Source organism: Miscanthus floridulus, chromosome 16 (assembly GCF_019320115.1).
Source record: "Miscanthus floridulus cultivar M001 chromosome 16, ASM1932011v1, whole genome shotgun sequence".
Taxonomy (NCBI): Eukaryota; Viridiplantae; Streptophyta; class Magnoliopsida; order Poales; family Poaceae; genus Miscanthus; species Miscanthus floridulus.
Genome location: NC_089595.1, coordinates 90,141,864 through 90,158,094, shown reverse-complemented (window position 1 = coordinate 90,158,094; position 16,231 = coordinate 90,141,864). Strand labels below are relative to the sequence as shown.

At 41.4% G+C, this 16,231-nt stretch overlaps 1 pseudogene; it reads right to left on the bottom strand.

Moving 5' to 3' along the window:
* Nucleotides 1–1,915: 1,915 nt before the first annotated feature.
* On the bottom strand, nucleotides 1,916–16,215 carry LOC136511008 (uncharacterized; annotated as a pseudogene).
* Between the last annotated feature and the right edge of the window lie 16 nt (nucleotides 16,216–16,231).

Genomic DNA, 16,231 nt, shown 5'->3' with positions numbered 1-16,231 from the left:
CGCGTAGCCAAGATATTAGATTGCTCTGATGTACCCTACCATAAAATCGAAAACCAAGAATAAAATCACTATCTCCAATAGACAACTCATGTAGTCGTCTCACATCAATCTGTCTCTTCTGTGACCTCGACTCCAAAAGATATAGCTTGCCACAAATCAAGTGAACATAGAATCGGAACTTGAGCCAAACCAACCGAGGCGAAAATAAACCTCAACCATTGATCAAACTCCGTCCACCAACCAAAAAAACCCATCGCCCCAACGGCCTCACGGTCACTGGCTCACTGCCCTCCAGTGTAGTGCATCATGTCTCCCATTAGTCTCTGGTCCTTCCTAGCCGTGGTGGTTTAGGGAGCTCTAAGCTGATAAATATATAGGGGGGAGAAACATTGTGCTATGAAAGAGAAATGTATCGTGAAATGCGTGAGACTATCTCCTGAGTCTGTTCTAGTCTATTGCTTTTTGTCCTATTCCGTGATTAAAAAATTCATTCAGCTAACTCAAAGCTAGTCCATTAAAAATACTCTTGTGAGCTCGCTACATCCCGTGATCCACACTCTCTCCAGGCCTGGTATATATTAGATGCCCCTCCCCCTAAAATTAAACAGAAAATAAACATGAGAAAGATCATAGATGGGAAAATAAGAAAACAAAAAAGGACCATGGTAGTGCCCGGACATATGTACAGACGGACGCATCTGGACACGCCTGCCTGGGAGAGCATATGCATGACCCGCCCAGCTGTATGAGAGAGGGAGAGCACAACGCACGTACCCCAATATGAGAGAGAACACAACGCGCAGTGCCCTAATGTGATAGATACCCATGTATTGACTTGGCTGCATGCTCCATCTATCGTGGGGGACCAAGCCTAGTGGTGTAAGGGCGCCTAGTTCTTCGTCCGTTGGGTGGTGGCCCGCTCTAGTGCTCTGCAGGCACGCATGCACTTTTGACCAGGAAGTGATCCGCCGTTTGGGCACTAACCGCCTGTTGTGTGCACATCCGACTAGTTGGAGCTGGCCCGCATGACAGAGATAAGCATCACTGGATTGGTGCGTGCAACGCGTGCATGCACGTGAGTTAGAGCGCTTGGGGAGCACCACCTACTGCAACATACTAAAACTAGGTGAAACAATTGAAACATACATTTGCAACATATGTCTATAACCACTGCAACATCCAGATAAAACACTGACAACATACGTCTGAAACATTTGGAACATACACTTACAACATACTTGTATAGCCACTGCAACATATGCAACATCCAAATGAAAACATGTAAACATCCAGATGAAACAGCTGAAACATTTTGAAAAACACACTTGCAACATACGTGTATAGCCACTGCAACATATGCAACATCCAGATGAAACACTTGCAACACACTATACCACAACCAATCTGTAGTGACTCTAAATCGGTCGCTATAACTTTATAGCGACCGATGTATAAGTCGCTGTAAGTGGCGTCGCTATAAGTCTATAGCGACCGATAGTTTGACGCAAATATTTATACCGACCGATGATCTGTCACAAGTTTTAGCGACCAATGGTTCGAGGATATCAAACTTTTTAGCAACCAATAATCAGTAGCTATGAACTGGCACAATTATATATAATATTAATTTCGTATTATCTAGATTTCAAACCTAATAAACATCCATAACATATCACATTATTCATCATATGTCATCCATAGCTGCCCACAACACTAACCATATTATATTAGATAAAGGTATCTCTTAAGTCTTCATTGAAGCCAACATTTAGCAATACATCAAGTTCTATCACCTTGATCCATGACAGGCCATCATTACAAAAGGAAAAGCACACATACAACCTAGCTAGGTCAAATGAGAGGCACAAGTCATATGTTTGCTTGCACAATCTAACTAGATTCACTACAAAATACCTCATCTCCATCTTATCAAAAGCAAAATGTCATATGTTGGCTTCCTGGTGACATTATCCAGCAGCATGTACACCTCCAAGGCCTCCCTCCACCTGAACACAACAACACAGTACACACATGAAGTTAATGATGAGACCTACATAGGTAAAAAAATACAAATAAAGATGACCTCATAGTTTATATTCATATTCAAAGATGACTAGCTTGTATGCACAGATCAGAAAAACTAAGCACTTTGTCCCTAGCCGAACACTGAAGGGAATGGAAAATGATACCCCAGCCAACCAAACAAAGTGTTTTTCATTACACTGTAGCCAACCAAACAAAGATGTCAAAGCTACAGATGTGCTGCACAGTCACCTGCTAGATATTTTCATGGCCTCTAGCAATCCACCCAGTACTAGCAATGTCAGGCCTCAGCAATGTAGTAAGATGTCAAAGCCTCCATGGTTTCAGTTTATTGATTTGGCTAGATCATGGAATGAGAAGACACTTTTGACTAATGAATTTCCACTTGAGTCCTCACCCTGGCACAATCTCAATCTAGGTTTTAATCCATCTCATTCACCTCATAAGCTGCAGTGGTTTTAGTTTCTTCAAAGTGCTGCACATACTGACGAGGGCAACAGAAAAGAAGCTGTTGATCTATTTCTATCAATTTTTTTCTCAGATTTGGCTTTTCACTTAGATACTAGCTGCAGAAAATTACAAAGTTATTTCTAGACTGTACATGCCTAATGCTCTTGCTGCTCTCAGATTATGCAAGCACTTGGTTAGCAGTTACACTTTTCAAGCTAGAAGGGACCTATGCACAGATTGATTTGAAGGCGGGCAACTTAACTCATGGACATTGCCAGTTGCTGAAATATGATATTGGCTTTATGGTACTTGTAAGTCAGATGGCCTCTGAAATCATTCAAAGTGGATGGTTAATAGCACAGCTTAATCTATGGCTACTCTGGACTAATATGAGTGCATATCATTTGTTTATGCTTGAGTGGCTGCTGTCTTCTTATAAGGAAAATGTGGAGTTAATTTTGGTTGCAAGCATCAAAGAATCTCTGAATTAGGTTTGACCATTGCTTCTGAATTTTGCTAATATCCCACTAGAGAAAGTCGAGCAATCACTCATGGCACAAATTCTTGGAGTTATGCCCAACTTTATTCTGAATCTGGCATGCGATTGTGTTGCTTGTTTGAGAGTTATGGGTTGTACTGAGGCAGTATATGCACTTAAGATAGTGTATTCAACTTATATATCTTGTGACAGTCATACTCCTTCAGTGCTGGTGATTCAAGTGTTTTTCATGCAATTTCCCAACTAGTCACCAATCAACAGTTTGCATGCAAGCTTGAAAAAGATAAAAATAGAACACTGAGCCAACCTCAATAGAAAAAGGTAGAAATCACATATCGACTGCCCACCTGAGTTCTAGCTCCTCTCCACCCTGCTGCAAGTCAGTGTAAAAACAACAGAGTATAGGCTCTAATCAGCATCATGAAATTCGCTAACCTTTCAACTGTCACAAGAGAAGATAAGTGACCTAAGAATAACATACCTGAAACACCTTGAGGCGATTTTGATGCCTTTCTAACCGATTTTGATGCCTGCTGCTTAACCTTCAATTGTCACAAATATAAGAAATTATAAGTTTGACCATTTGTCATATATGAGAAAATAAGAAATGATGACAAGGATAGTTTATTACTCTATTGTATGGCCATGCAATCGACAACCTATGAGCATCAGCCATCTTTTCCACACCAGGATAAGTGTGAGGCAGAGTTGTGTCCCTTTTCAATACATGATTCACAACCACTTCACAATATTGCTTTCCAAGAGCTACAGCTCCAATAATGGTTTTAGGATTTGTTGAAATAATTGTTCTAGAGCCACACGTGCATCAGATCTCACCACTTAATATAATATCACATTCATTCCAACCTAGGGTTGCACTATCTTTGCTTGTTTTGCTGCATCGGGTTGCACTTCATGGGTTGCATCAGGTTGGACTGTAGGAAGAACATTGTTGGGGATACACTGATGGGGTGAGGTTGCATGGGGCTGCTCTTCATGTGCTGCACCAGTGCTAGACTGTAGGGGTTGCATTGTTGGGAAAGCGGTGACTGGACAAGGGTGCATGGTGCTGCGCAACAGGGGTTGTATCGTTGGGGGTGCACTAATGGGGTGAGGTTGTATGGGTCTGCACTATATGGATTGCACTAGTTGAAAGCTCTAGTTTGGTTTTGGTTAATTGATGAAACCCTAAGTGCTAACCTAGTTTATCAAAGTGATTATGAGATAGGTAGCACTATTCCAAGTGGTGAAGCAAATGAAGATCATGACATGATGATGGTGATTCCATGGTGATGATCAAGTGCTTGGACTTGGAAAAGGAAGGAAGGAAAATAAAAGGCTCAAGGCGAATGTATAAGTGGTAGGAGCCTTTTTCGTTTCGGTGATCAAGACACTTAGCGAGTGTGATCACATTTAGGTTCGATAGTCATACTATTAAGAGGGGTGAAACTCATATCGAAATGCGGTTATCAAAGTGCCACTAGATGCTCTAACTCATTGCATATGCATTTAGGATATAGTGGAGTGCTAACACCCTTGAAAATGTTTGTGAAAATATGCTAACACACATGCACGAAGGTGATACACATTATGTTTGGCACTTGGGAGCAAGGGTTTGAAACTCCACTGGCGGAGTGTCCTCCCGTAGAGTGCGGACAGTCCGATGGTGCCATCGACGCTCTATACAGAAAAGACATGATTTCACAGAGTGCACCGGACGCTGGTCATGCAGTGACCGAACGCTGGGGTCCTGCGTCCGATCAGTAGCAGCAGTGAGCGCGCTGTCTTGGTCTTTTGACCGAATGCTGGCGCGAAGTGTGACCGAACGCTCAGGGCATGCGTTCGGATCAGTGCTGACGTACGCTGACATGGCGGAGCACTAGAGGAGACAGTGACTAATCAGACGCTGGGTGAGTCCAGTTGGGCACACGTCTGGTCATGAATGGAACCTTACTGTAAATGACCAGACGCTGGGGTCCCGTGTCTGGTCACTTTGAAGCAGCGTGTCCTGGTCACAACTTAAATGTACTGATGACCGTTGAGATTGGGCGATCAATGTTTGAAACAGGGGCCACGTGGCACACATCACACGACCGGACACTAGGGGTCTCAGCATTCGATCGATCTGACTAGCGCGTCCGGTCGCCCCGACAGTTTCAGGGAACAGAGAGCCAATGACTCTATTTCGTGGGGGCTTCTATTTAAGCCCCATGGCCAGCTCAAGCTCACCCTCTTGGTCATTTGCATAGACATAGCAACCTTGTGAGCTTAGCCAAAGCCCTCCCACTCATCTCCATCATTGATTCATCATCTTTGTGAGATTGGGTGAGAATCCAAGTGCATTGCTTGAGTGATTGCATCTAGAGGCACTTGGTATTCGTGTTTTGCTACGGGATTCACTTGTTTCTCTTGGTGGTTGCTGCCACCTAGATGGCTTGAAGCAGTGAGGATCGTCGAGCGGAGTTTGGTGATTGTCTCTGGCTCCGATCGTGGTGATTGTGAGGGGTCTTGTGCCTTCCCCGACGGAGCGCAGAAAGGTAACTCTAGTGGATTGCTCGTGTCATTGAGTTACCTCACTTGTGGGTAGGTTCTTGCCATGTCCTAATTGTGTGGATGAGGTTCGTGCAACACCTCTTAGCCGCCGAACCACCAAGTGTTGGTCGACACAACAGGAACTAGCGTGCCGGACAAGCACGTGAAGCTCAGGAGAAAAAATGGTTGTCTCTTGCACTTTGGTATTCTCCCGGTGATTGATTTAGTATTCATCTTGTGATTGGTTCATTCCTCTACACGGCGGTATAATCACCCTACTCACTCATTTATATTCTTGCAAACTAGTTGTAGCAAGCTCTTTAGTGTAGCTAGAATTGAGAGTTTGCTTTGTAGTTTAAGTTCATCTAGTGGAACTCTTTAGTGTAGCAAGTGTGAGAGCTCTTAGTGAGTAGTGACATAGAAAATTATGTGTTTAGTGATCATAGCAACTAGAATTGTTGGATAGGTGGCTTACAACCCTTGTAGAGCTAAAGCAAGTTTGCATTTCGCTATTTGTTATGCTAATCAAATTGCTCTAGTTGGCTTATAGATTTTTAAATAGGCTATTCACCCCCCTCTAGCCATATTAGGACCTTTTAAGTGGTATCAGAGCCATGGTCACCGTTTGATTGAAGGCTTAACAACCTCGGTGTCAAATTATAGCTCAAGTTGTGTTCAACCATGTGGGGGGCAAACCACCATTCTTTGATGGCACAAGCTATGATTATTGGAAAAGAAAGATGAGGATGTATCTTGGTTCAATCAATGATCAAGTATGGGATGTGATCGAAAATGACTATGCTATCATTGATCCTGACAATCTCACCAACCAAGACAAGACCAACAAGCAATACAATACAATGGCTCTCAACACCATATACAATGCCATTGATTCCAAGGTGTTTGAGCAAATCAAGGATTCTGAGAGAGCTAATGAGGTATGGAAGAGATTGGAAGAAACATATGAGGGCACACTAGAGGTGAAGAGTGCCAGGTTGTGTATTCTCAAGGACAGGTTGACAAGCTTCAAGATGAAGGAAGATGAGAGCATTCCGAAGATGTTCCATCGATTGCAAGTAATTGTCATTGATTTGAAGGCATTGGGAGAGAAGATCAAGAATTATGATGTCTCTTATCGGTTCTTGATGTGCTTACCTCCAAGATTTGAGATGTTGAGATTGCTTATCATAAGAGGAGGATTGAAGGAGACTACCCCTAACCAAGTACTAGGTGAGGTCATGACACAAGAAACATACCATGTGGAAAGGGAAGGGGTTGACAAGGATGACAAGAAGGAAGATGAAGATAAGAAGAAGAAGAGTGTAGCATTCAAGGCTAGCTCATCATCCAAGAACAAGGGCGAGTCCAAGAAAGAATCAAGTGATGATGATGATCTTAGTGATATTGATGATGAAGCCATGGCTCTCTTTGTGCATAAGATGGGCAAATTCATGAAGAAGGGGTATGGCGCAAGAAAGAGAAGAGATCACACCAAAAGCAAAGAATATGTGAGAAGATGCTACAATTGCAAGAGCCCCGATCATGTTGTAGCGGATTGTCCCTACAATAGTGACAATGATGAGGATGAAAAGAAGAAGCACAAGAAGGACAAGAAGGAAAAGAAGGAGAAGAGGATGACCTTCCAAAAGAAGAAGGGTGGAGGATATGTGGTCACTTGGGATAGTGATGTCTCTTTGGATAGTGATGACTCTAGTGATGATGGCAAGAAATCTATCAAGAAAGCACTAGCAAGCATCGCCATCAACAACAAGCCCTCCATCTTCGATACTCCATCGACATGCCTCATGGCAAAGCATACTAAGGTAAAATATGATGTGAGTGATGATGATGAATGTGAAAGTGATGCTTGTAGGAGTGATGATGATGATGATGATGATGATGAGGAGGAGGAGTACATCAAGGAGGAGCTCTTGGACATATGTGAGCAAGTGCACACTTGCATTGAGATGAAGAGAAAGGAGTGCAAAGAATTATGCAAGAAAGTCAAATTTCTTGAGCAATCCTTTGATGAGCTCAATGCCACTCATGAGAGGCTAATAGAAGCCCATGAGAAGCTTGGCAAAGCTCAATTTAAGCTTGAAAAAGCTCACTCCTCTCTCATTGAGCAAGTCAAGAAGTAGGAAGCCAAGAAGGAGCAAGTGATTGTGTCTTGTGATGTGGGACTAACATGTGATATTATTGATGAATCTTTTTATAATCCCATTGTAGTTGCTCCCACTAACCCTTCTTGTAGCACTTCAACTTCAACTTCACCTTTGAGTGATGGTCTCACTTGTGATGCCTCACTAATGGTGGAAAATGAGACCCTCAAGAAGGAGGTGAATGAGCTTACTCGTGCCTTGGGCAATGCCTATGGTGGAGATGTCCGCTTGCTAAAGTGCTTGGGTAGCCAAAGATTTTCTCTCAACAAAGAGGGATTAGGCTATACCCCCAAGAAAGGCAAGGCAGCCTTTGTCACTCCTAAAGTTAGCTTTGTGAAGGGCAATGGTCGGTTTTGCAATAGATGCAAGCAAGTTGGGCATATAGAGCAATATTGCAAGACTAACAACAATAAGCAATCTATTGTATCCTCAATTAAATTTGATTCTTGTTATATGCTTGTTAAGGGTTCCAATGGTGTGAAGGCTAAGTTCATTGGTACACCAATTGTGGGCCCTAAAGAAGAAGTCCATTTGGGTACCAAAGACCTTGGTAACTAACCTTCAAGGACCCAAGCAAGTTTGGGATACCTAAAAAGAATTGATCTTCTTTTGTAGATCAATTATAAAGTCAGAGGAAGGCATTGGGTGCTTGATAGTGGGTGCACACAACACATGACCGGTGATCCAAGAATGTTCAATTCAATCAATGAAAATAAGAGCAATGGGATTGAAAGTATCACATTTGGTGACAATGGCAAAGGCAAGGTCAAAGGGCTTGGTAAGATTGCAATATCCAATGACTTGAGTATTTCCAATGTGCTACTAGTAGAAAGCTTGAACTTCAACCTATTATCGATAGCTCAATTGTGTGATCTTGGTTTCAAGTGCATATTTGGTGTATCATAAGTGTAGATGGCTCTAACTTGATATTCAAAGGATTTAGATATGAAAATCTATACTTAGTTGATTTCAATGCTAGAGAAGCTCAATTGTCAACATGTTTGATCACTAAGTCTAGCATGGGTTGGTTATGGCATAGAAGGCTTGGTCATGTTGGAATGAAACAATTGAATAAGTTGATCAAGCATGACTTAGTTAGAGGCTTGAAAGATGTCACATTTGAGAAGGATAAGTTATGTAGTGCATGTCAAGCCAGAAAACAAGTTGGTAACACACATCCTAAGAAAAGCATGATGAGCACATCTAAGGCATTTGAGTTGGTGCACATGAACTTGTTTGGACCAACCACATACACTAGCATTGGTGGAAACAAATACGGATTTGTGATTGTGGATGATTTCACTAGATACACATGGGTGTTCTTTCTTGTTGACAAGAGTGATGTGTTTGCAATATTCAAATCATTTGTCAAGGGCATTCACAATGAGTTTGAAACAACTATCAAGAAAGTTAGAAGTGACAATGGTAGTGAATTCAAGAACACTAGAATTGATGAGTTGTGTGATGAATTTGGAATTAGACATCAATTCTCGGCCAAGTACACTCCACTAATCAAATGATCTTGTTGAGAGAAAGAATAGAACACTCATTGACATGGCAAGATCAATGTTGAGTGAGTACAATGCGAGTCATTCATTTTGGGCCAAAGCAATCAACATGGCTTGCTATTATAGCAACCGACTCTATTGTCACCCCATGATGGAGAAGACACCTTATGAGCTATTGAATGGAAGAAAGCCCAACATAGCGTACTTTTGGGTTTTTGGTTGTAAATGCTACATATTGAAGAAACGCACTAGATTGAAGCAAGTTTGAAAAGAAATGTGATGAAGGTTTCTTGCTTGGTTACTCCACTACTAGCAAGGCATATAGAGTTTGGAATTTGGCTAGTGGTACTCTTGAGGAGGTTCATGATGTGGAATTTAATGAAACAAATGGTTCCCAAGAGGAAGATGAGAATCTAGATGATGTAAGAGGTACTCAATTGGTCAATGCAATGAAGAACATGGACATTGGTGATATAAGGCCTAGAGAGGTGATTGATGTTGAAGATGACAAGAATCGAGTGCTCTCTAACTCAAATGTGCAAGCTAGTGGTTCTCATGATCAAGTTCAAGCAAGTACTAGTGATGACAAAGTGCAAGATCAACAAGTGGCTAGTTCATCATCTCAACCAAGTGATCAATCAAATGCAAGCAATCAAGTGCAAGTGCTTCAACCAACCAATGTTGCAAGAGATCATCCATTGGACACTATAATTGGTGATATTTCAAGAGGTGTGCAAACTATATCAAGATTGGCTTCATTTTATGAGCATTTCTCATTTGTGTCATCCATTGAACCTAAGAAGATAGACGAAGCTTTGAAGGATGTTGATTAGGTCAATGCTATGCATGAAGAGCTAAACAACTTCATAAGAAACCAAGTATGGGAGTTAGTTGAGAGGCCTAAGGATCATAATGTGATTGGAACCAAGTGGGTCTTTCGGAACAAGCAAGATCAAGATGGGATAGTAATAAGGAACAAAGCAAGATTAGTGGCTCAAGGTTACACTCAAGTTGAAGGTATTGACTTTGGAGAAACATATGCCCCGGTTGCAAGATTGGAAGCAATTAGGATCTTGTTAGCCTATGCTTGTACCTACAACATCAAGTTGTACCAAATGGATATGAAGAGTGCATTTCTCAATGGGTACATCAATGAGCTTGTGTATGTTGAGCAACCTCCCGGTTTTGAAGATGAAAAGAAACAAAACCATGCTTACAAGTTGAGAAAGGCTTTGTATGGATTGAAACAAGCACCAAGAGCATGGTATGAGAGATTAAGGGATTTTCTACTCTCTAAGGGGATTCAAAATGGGAAAGGTTGACACCACTCTCTTCACCAAGAAGCTTGGAAATGACTTGTTTGTAATGCAAATCTGTGTTGATGATATCATATTTGGGTCAACAAATCAAGATTTTTGTGAAGAGTTTGGTAAGATGACGGCAAGTGAGTTTGAGATGTCCATGATTGGAGAGCTTAGTTACTTCCTTAGTCTTCAAATCAAGCAAATGAAGATGGCACATTTGTGAGTCAAGGCAAGTATATGAAGGACATGCTCAAGAAATTTGGAATGGATGATGCTAAAGCTATTAGTACACCAATGGGGACAACTGGAAGCTTGGATAGTGATGCTAGTGGCAACATGGTGGATCAAAAGATGTATCGGTCTATGATTGGAAGCCCACTCTATATGACCGCATCAAGGCCGGATGTGATGTTTAGTGTATGTATGTGTGCTAGATTTCAAGCCTCACCAAGATAAAGTCATTTGAAGACAACAAAGAGAATATTGAGGTACTTGAAGCATACACAAAATGTTGGATTGTGGTATCCCAAAGGAGCAAGATTTGAGTTGATTGGATATTCAGACTCCGATTATGTGGGATGCAAAGTTGAACAAAAGAGCACATCGGGCACATGTCAACTATTGGGAAGATCATTTGTGTCTTGGTCATCAAAGAAGCAAAATAGTGTAACACTTTCAACCGCCAAAGCGGAGTACATTTTGGTTGGTAGTTGTTGTGCTCAAGTACTTTGGATGAAGGCTACTTTGAGTGACTTTGGAATCAAGTTCAAGAAAGTGCCATTGCTATGTGACAATGAGAGTGCAATCAAGTTAACCAACAATCTGGTTCAACATGCAAGAACAAAGCACATAGATGTCCGCCATCATTTCATAAGAGATCACCAACAAAAAGGGGACATTTGCATTGAGAGTGTGGGCACTAAAGATCAACTTGCCGATATCTTCACCAAGCCACTTGATGAGAAGAGGTTTTGCAAGATAAGGAATGAATTGAACATACTTGACTTCTCCAATATGTGTTGATGCACCCTCATTATATGACATGCCTCTCCTTCTAGCAAAGTAAGGTAAAGTTGATTGACATGTCATCCATCCATTGCTAAGGACTTGCTTAGTGCATCTAGTCATTCCTATCATGTCCTAGGCTCATTTATGAAAATCAAATGAATTTGATGCTTGTATGGTACCACTATTGCTTGTATGTTTGAAATGATCTAGTGGTAGCATATTACATGTTTGTGGGCTTGTAAACCTAGTGTTTGATCTAGAAAATAAGCTATAAGTGTTTAACTCAACATGGTACAAGATAACCCTTATTTGGAGGTGTGAAGAAGCTTGTCCTTGGATCAAACCGAGTTAAATATCTTTTGCAAGTGATCTAGATTGAACCAAATTGGGAAAATGATCCTCATTTCACATGGTTTCACCTCAACCTATCTATAATTTGAGCTCACCTTTTGTGCTAATTGTTGACAAAGGGGAGAGAAATTCACAAAGATAGGAAGAACAAACAAATGAAATGACATTGTAATGGGATCAATAAAAAATGCACACAAGTAGGGGGAGCAAGCTCATAAACTTGTATGTTGCATTTGAATGTGCATTTCATATATTTGCTTGCATGGCACAAGTTTTAAATTTCAATATCCATGCTTGTGTGGTGTATGCTAGTTATATGCTTGAATGGTGAAATGAAAAACTAGCATGCATAGGCTAAAGTAACTAGACTTATGTTCATTTTATGGAAACTAGACCCTTGCTTGTAATGTTGATCTCATGGGATATTCTAGTTTTTGTGTATGTCTAGTTACTAATGGTTCTAAGGATGATATATTGGTGCACTCCGATTGGTATCACGCTTCAAAGGTCCATCTCTTATACCTTAGCATCATTTGGTAGACATTGTCTCCTATATTTTCTATCTAAGCATATGTGCAAGCTTCACTCCAAACTCTTAGCACATATGTAGGGGGAGCAATTGCTACCATATGGGATTCATGAAACTTGTCCATATCCTTTTACACATGGTCAAATGCTTGGGCAAGCAACGTGGATTCAATTAAATCTCAATTCATATCTTTGTGTAAGGGTTGTCATCAATTACCAAAAAGGATGAGATTGAAAGCTCTAGTTTGGTTTTGATTAATTAATGAAACCCTAAGTGCTAACCTAGTTTATCAAAGTGATTATGAGATAGGTAGCACTATTCCAAGTGGTGAAGCAAATGAAGATCATGTCATGATGATGGTGGTTCCATGGTGATGATCAAGTGCTTGGACTTGGAAAAGAAGGAAGGAAAACAAAAGGCTCAAGGGAAAGGTATAAGTGGTAGGGGCCTTTTTGTTTTGATGATCAAGACACTTAGCGAGTGTGATTACATTTAGGTTTGATAGCCATACTATTAAGAGGGGTGAAACTCGTATCGAAATGCGGTTATCAAAGTGCCACTAGATGCTCTAACTCATTGCATATGCATTTAGGATCTAGTGGAGTTCTAACATCCTTAAAAATGTTTGTGAAAATATGCTAACACACTTGCACGAAGGTGATACACATTATGTTTAGCACTTGGGAACAAGGGTTTGAAACTCCACTAGGGGAGTGTCCTCCCGTAGAGTGTGGGTAGTCCGACGGTGCCACCGGCGCTCTGTACAGAAAAGACAGGATTTCACAAAGTGCACTGGACGCTGGTCAGGCAGTGACCGGATGCTGGGGTCATGCGTCCGGTCAGTAGCAGCAGTGAGCATTCTATCTCGGTCTTTTGATCGAACGCTGGTGTGAACTGCGTCTGGTCAGTGCTGACATACGCTGATGTGGTGGCGCACAGAGGAGACAGTGAGTGATCGGACACTAGGGTGAGTCCGATCAGGGCATGACCAGACGCGTCCGGTCACAAATGGAACCTTACTAGAAACGACCGGACGCTGGGGTCCTACGTCCGGTCACTTCGAAGCAGCGCGTCCTGGTCACCCCGACTTAAATATATTGATGATCGTTGAGATCGGGTGATCAACGTTTGAAGCAGGGGCCACATGGCACGCATCGCGCAACCGGACGCTGGGGTCTAGTGTCCGGTCGATCTGATCGGCGCGTCCGGTCGCCCCAACTTTTCAGGGAATAGAGAGCCAACGACTCTATTTCGTGGGGGCTTCTATTAAGCCCCATGGCCAGCTCAAGCTCACCCTCTTGGCCATTTGCATAGACATAGCAACCTTGTGAGCTTAGTCAAAGCCCTCCCACTCATCTCCATCATTGATTCATCATCTTTGTGAGATTGGGAGAGAATCCAATTGCATTGCTTGAGTGATTGCATCTAGAGGCACTTGGTATTCGTGTTTTGCTGGGATTCACTTGTTTCTCTTGGCGGTTGCTACCACCTAGATGGCTTGAAGTAGCAAGGATCGTCGAGCAGAGTTTGGTGATTGTCTCTGGCTCCGATCATGGTGATTGTGAGGGGTCTTGTGCCTTCCCTGGCAAAGCGCCGAAAGGTTAACTCTAGTGGATTGCTCATGTCATTGAGTTACCTCACTTGTGGGTTGGTTCTTGCTGTGTCTAATTGTGTGGACGAGGTTCGTGCAACACCTCTTAGCCGCCGAACCACCAAGTGTTGGTCGACACAACAGGGGACTAGCGTGCCGGCAAGCACGTGAACCTCGGGAGAAAAAATGGTTGTCTCTTGCACTTTGGTATTCTCCCGGTGATTGATTTAGTATTCATCTTGTGATTGGTTCATTCCTCTACATGGCGGTATAATCACCCTACTCACTCATTTATATTCTTACAAACTAGTTGTTGCAAGCTCTTTAGTGTAGCTAGATTGAGAGTTTGCTTTGTAGTTTAAGTTCATCTAGTGGAGCTCTTTAGTGTAGCAAGTGTGGGAGCTCTTAGTGAGTAGTGACATAGAAAATTATGTGTTTAGTGATCATAGCAACTAAAATTATTGGATAGGTGGCTTGCAACCCTTATAGAGCTAGAGAAAGTTTGCATTTCAGCTATTTGTTATACTAATCAAATTGCTCTAGTTGGTTTGTAGATTTTTAAATAGGCTATTCACCCCCCTCTAGCCATATTAGGACCTTTCACTAGTGGGGCTATGTTGATGAAACTGCATAGTATGGGCTGCAAGACTGCCTCCGTGCAAACAAATATTCACCCTCCTCGGGACATGCGTAATGGTCTTCATTATCTCCACAATCTTCATCTTCTTCGAAATGAGCATCATGATGATGTGCATCAACATTTTCTCTAGACCTTGGGCTCTACAAACAAATGGAAGCGATAATGAGATAAATCTGCATAGGGTATTAAGAGTCCAAAATAACTAGCTGATGTATTGTTATAGTATTATACCACATGGTGGAGTGAATTAGAACCATTATGTGACATGACTTCCATAAAATTTTGTCTTTCCTCTACATGCCTTTCCTCCTGCCTTTTCATTTGCTCTTCCAGTTCAGCTATGCGTTGTTCAGCTTCTTTACGGCCAAAACTTCCATTTGAAATCTTGTAGATGGGTAACACTTCAATCCTGCTATACCAACATCTTGAGGAGTTGGTCCTAGACCCAAAGCTCGCACACGCCCTCTTGGCTCCTTTGCACCACAAGCAGCAGCAAGTGCATCGCCCTGTTCAATTGTTCTTTCCTTCAACTCTGGGCAGGCTTCAACAATTTCTTTAAGTTTGTTCTACATGAATGGGAGATCAATGTTTACACACCATCATTATTAACTACCACAATTCAACAAAAAAGCATGAAAACTTACAATGATTAGTTCTACATTCTGTGTAGGAACACCATTTTTTCTTGTATGAGTTTTGATATATACTTCATCTCGTCGAGGACGGTGTCCTAGCTCATGACCCTACATTTAGTATAAATAATCTGTAGAAAATACCTATGTAAGATAGTGAAAAAGATAACTATACCAATTCATGTCTAGAACGAGCAAAGCTCTTGGTGCCTAATGTATGATGTATGGCCAACTTAGCACAATTCGCTTTGGCAATTTCCGTGCGAACCTAAGTGAGAAATTATTAGATTATGCACAAATAGATGTATACAAGTTCTACAAGCATATAATAAGATTTTAATATCAACAAGCCTTACTTCAAAGTCGGGAGACATCCAATGAGTTACAAGATATGCCCAATCACTGTCATTAAATCTATCACCATACATTTTCTTCAGTTGCTCATCTATTAATTTGTCATCAAAATACTGTTTTTTCAAATGTGCCTTAGAGTCCTTCCATTTATTTCCAGTAGTTTTTAAAACCCAATTCTTTCCATCAACATGAATATCATATTTAACTTGATTTTTCCATGGGAAAATACATAATCAGTTTCAATATAGGTCACTGAAGTTTCAAAACAGCATGGTTTTGTAGCAGAGAACAGCCATTGCACATATTGTAGTACAAAGAGAACACTTATTTTTAACACCAATTGCAGTTTTCTAGCAGATAACACCATAAATTAAGATTACAGCTGAAAACTGAATGCATAACACCATAAATTACATTTATGTCGTTCCAAAGTGCACTCTTCTTGTTAACATCAACAAGCCTCCAATCAGAACACTGAACTGATATCTTCCTCACCAAACAACCAATAACACTAGCAAACTCCCTAGAACGTGACCCTACAGGCTGACCATATTCATTAAGATTTATTTTCACTTTTGCCATATCAGGTGTCCTTGCAAATACTTCTTCCATTCTAGTGATACCCCTC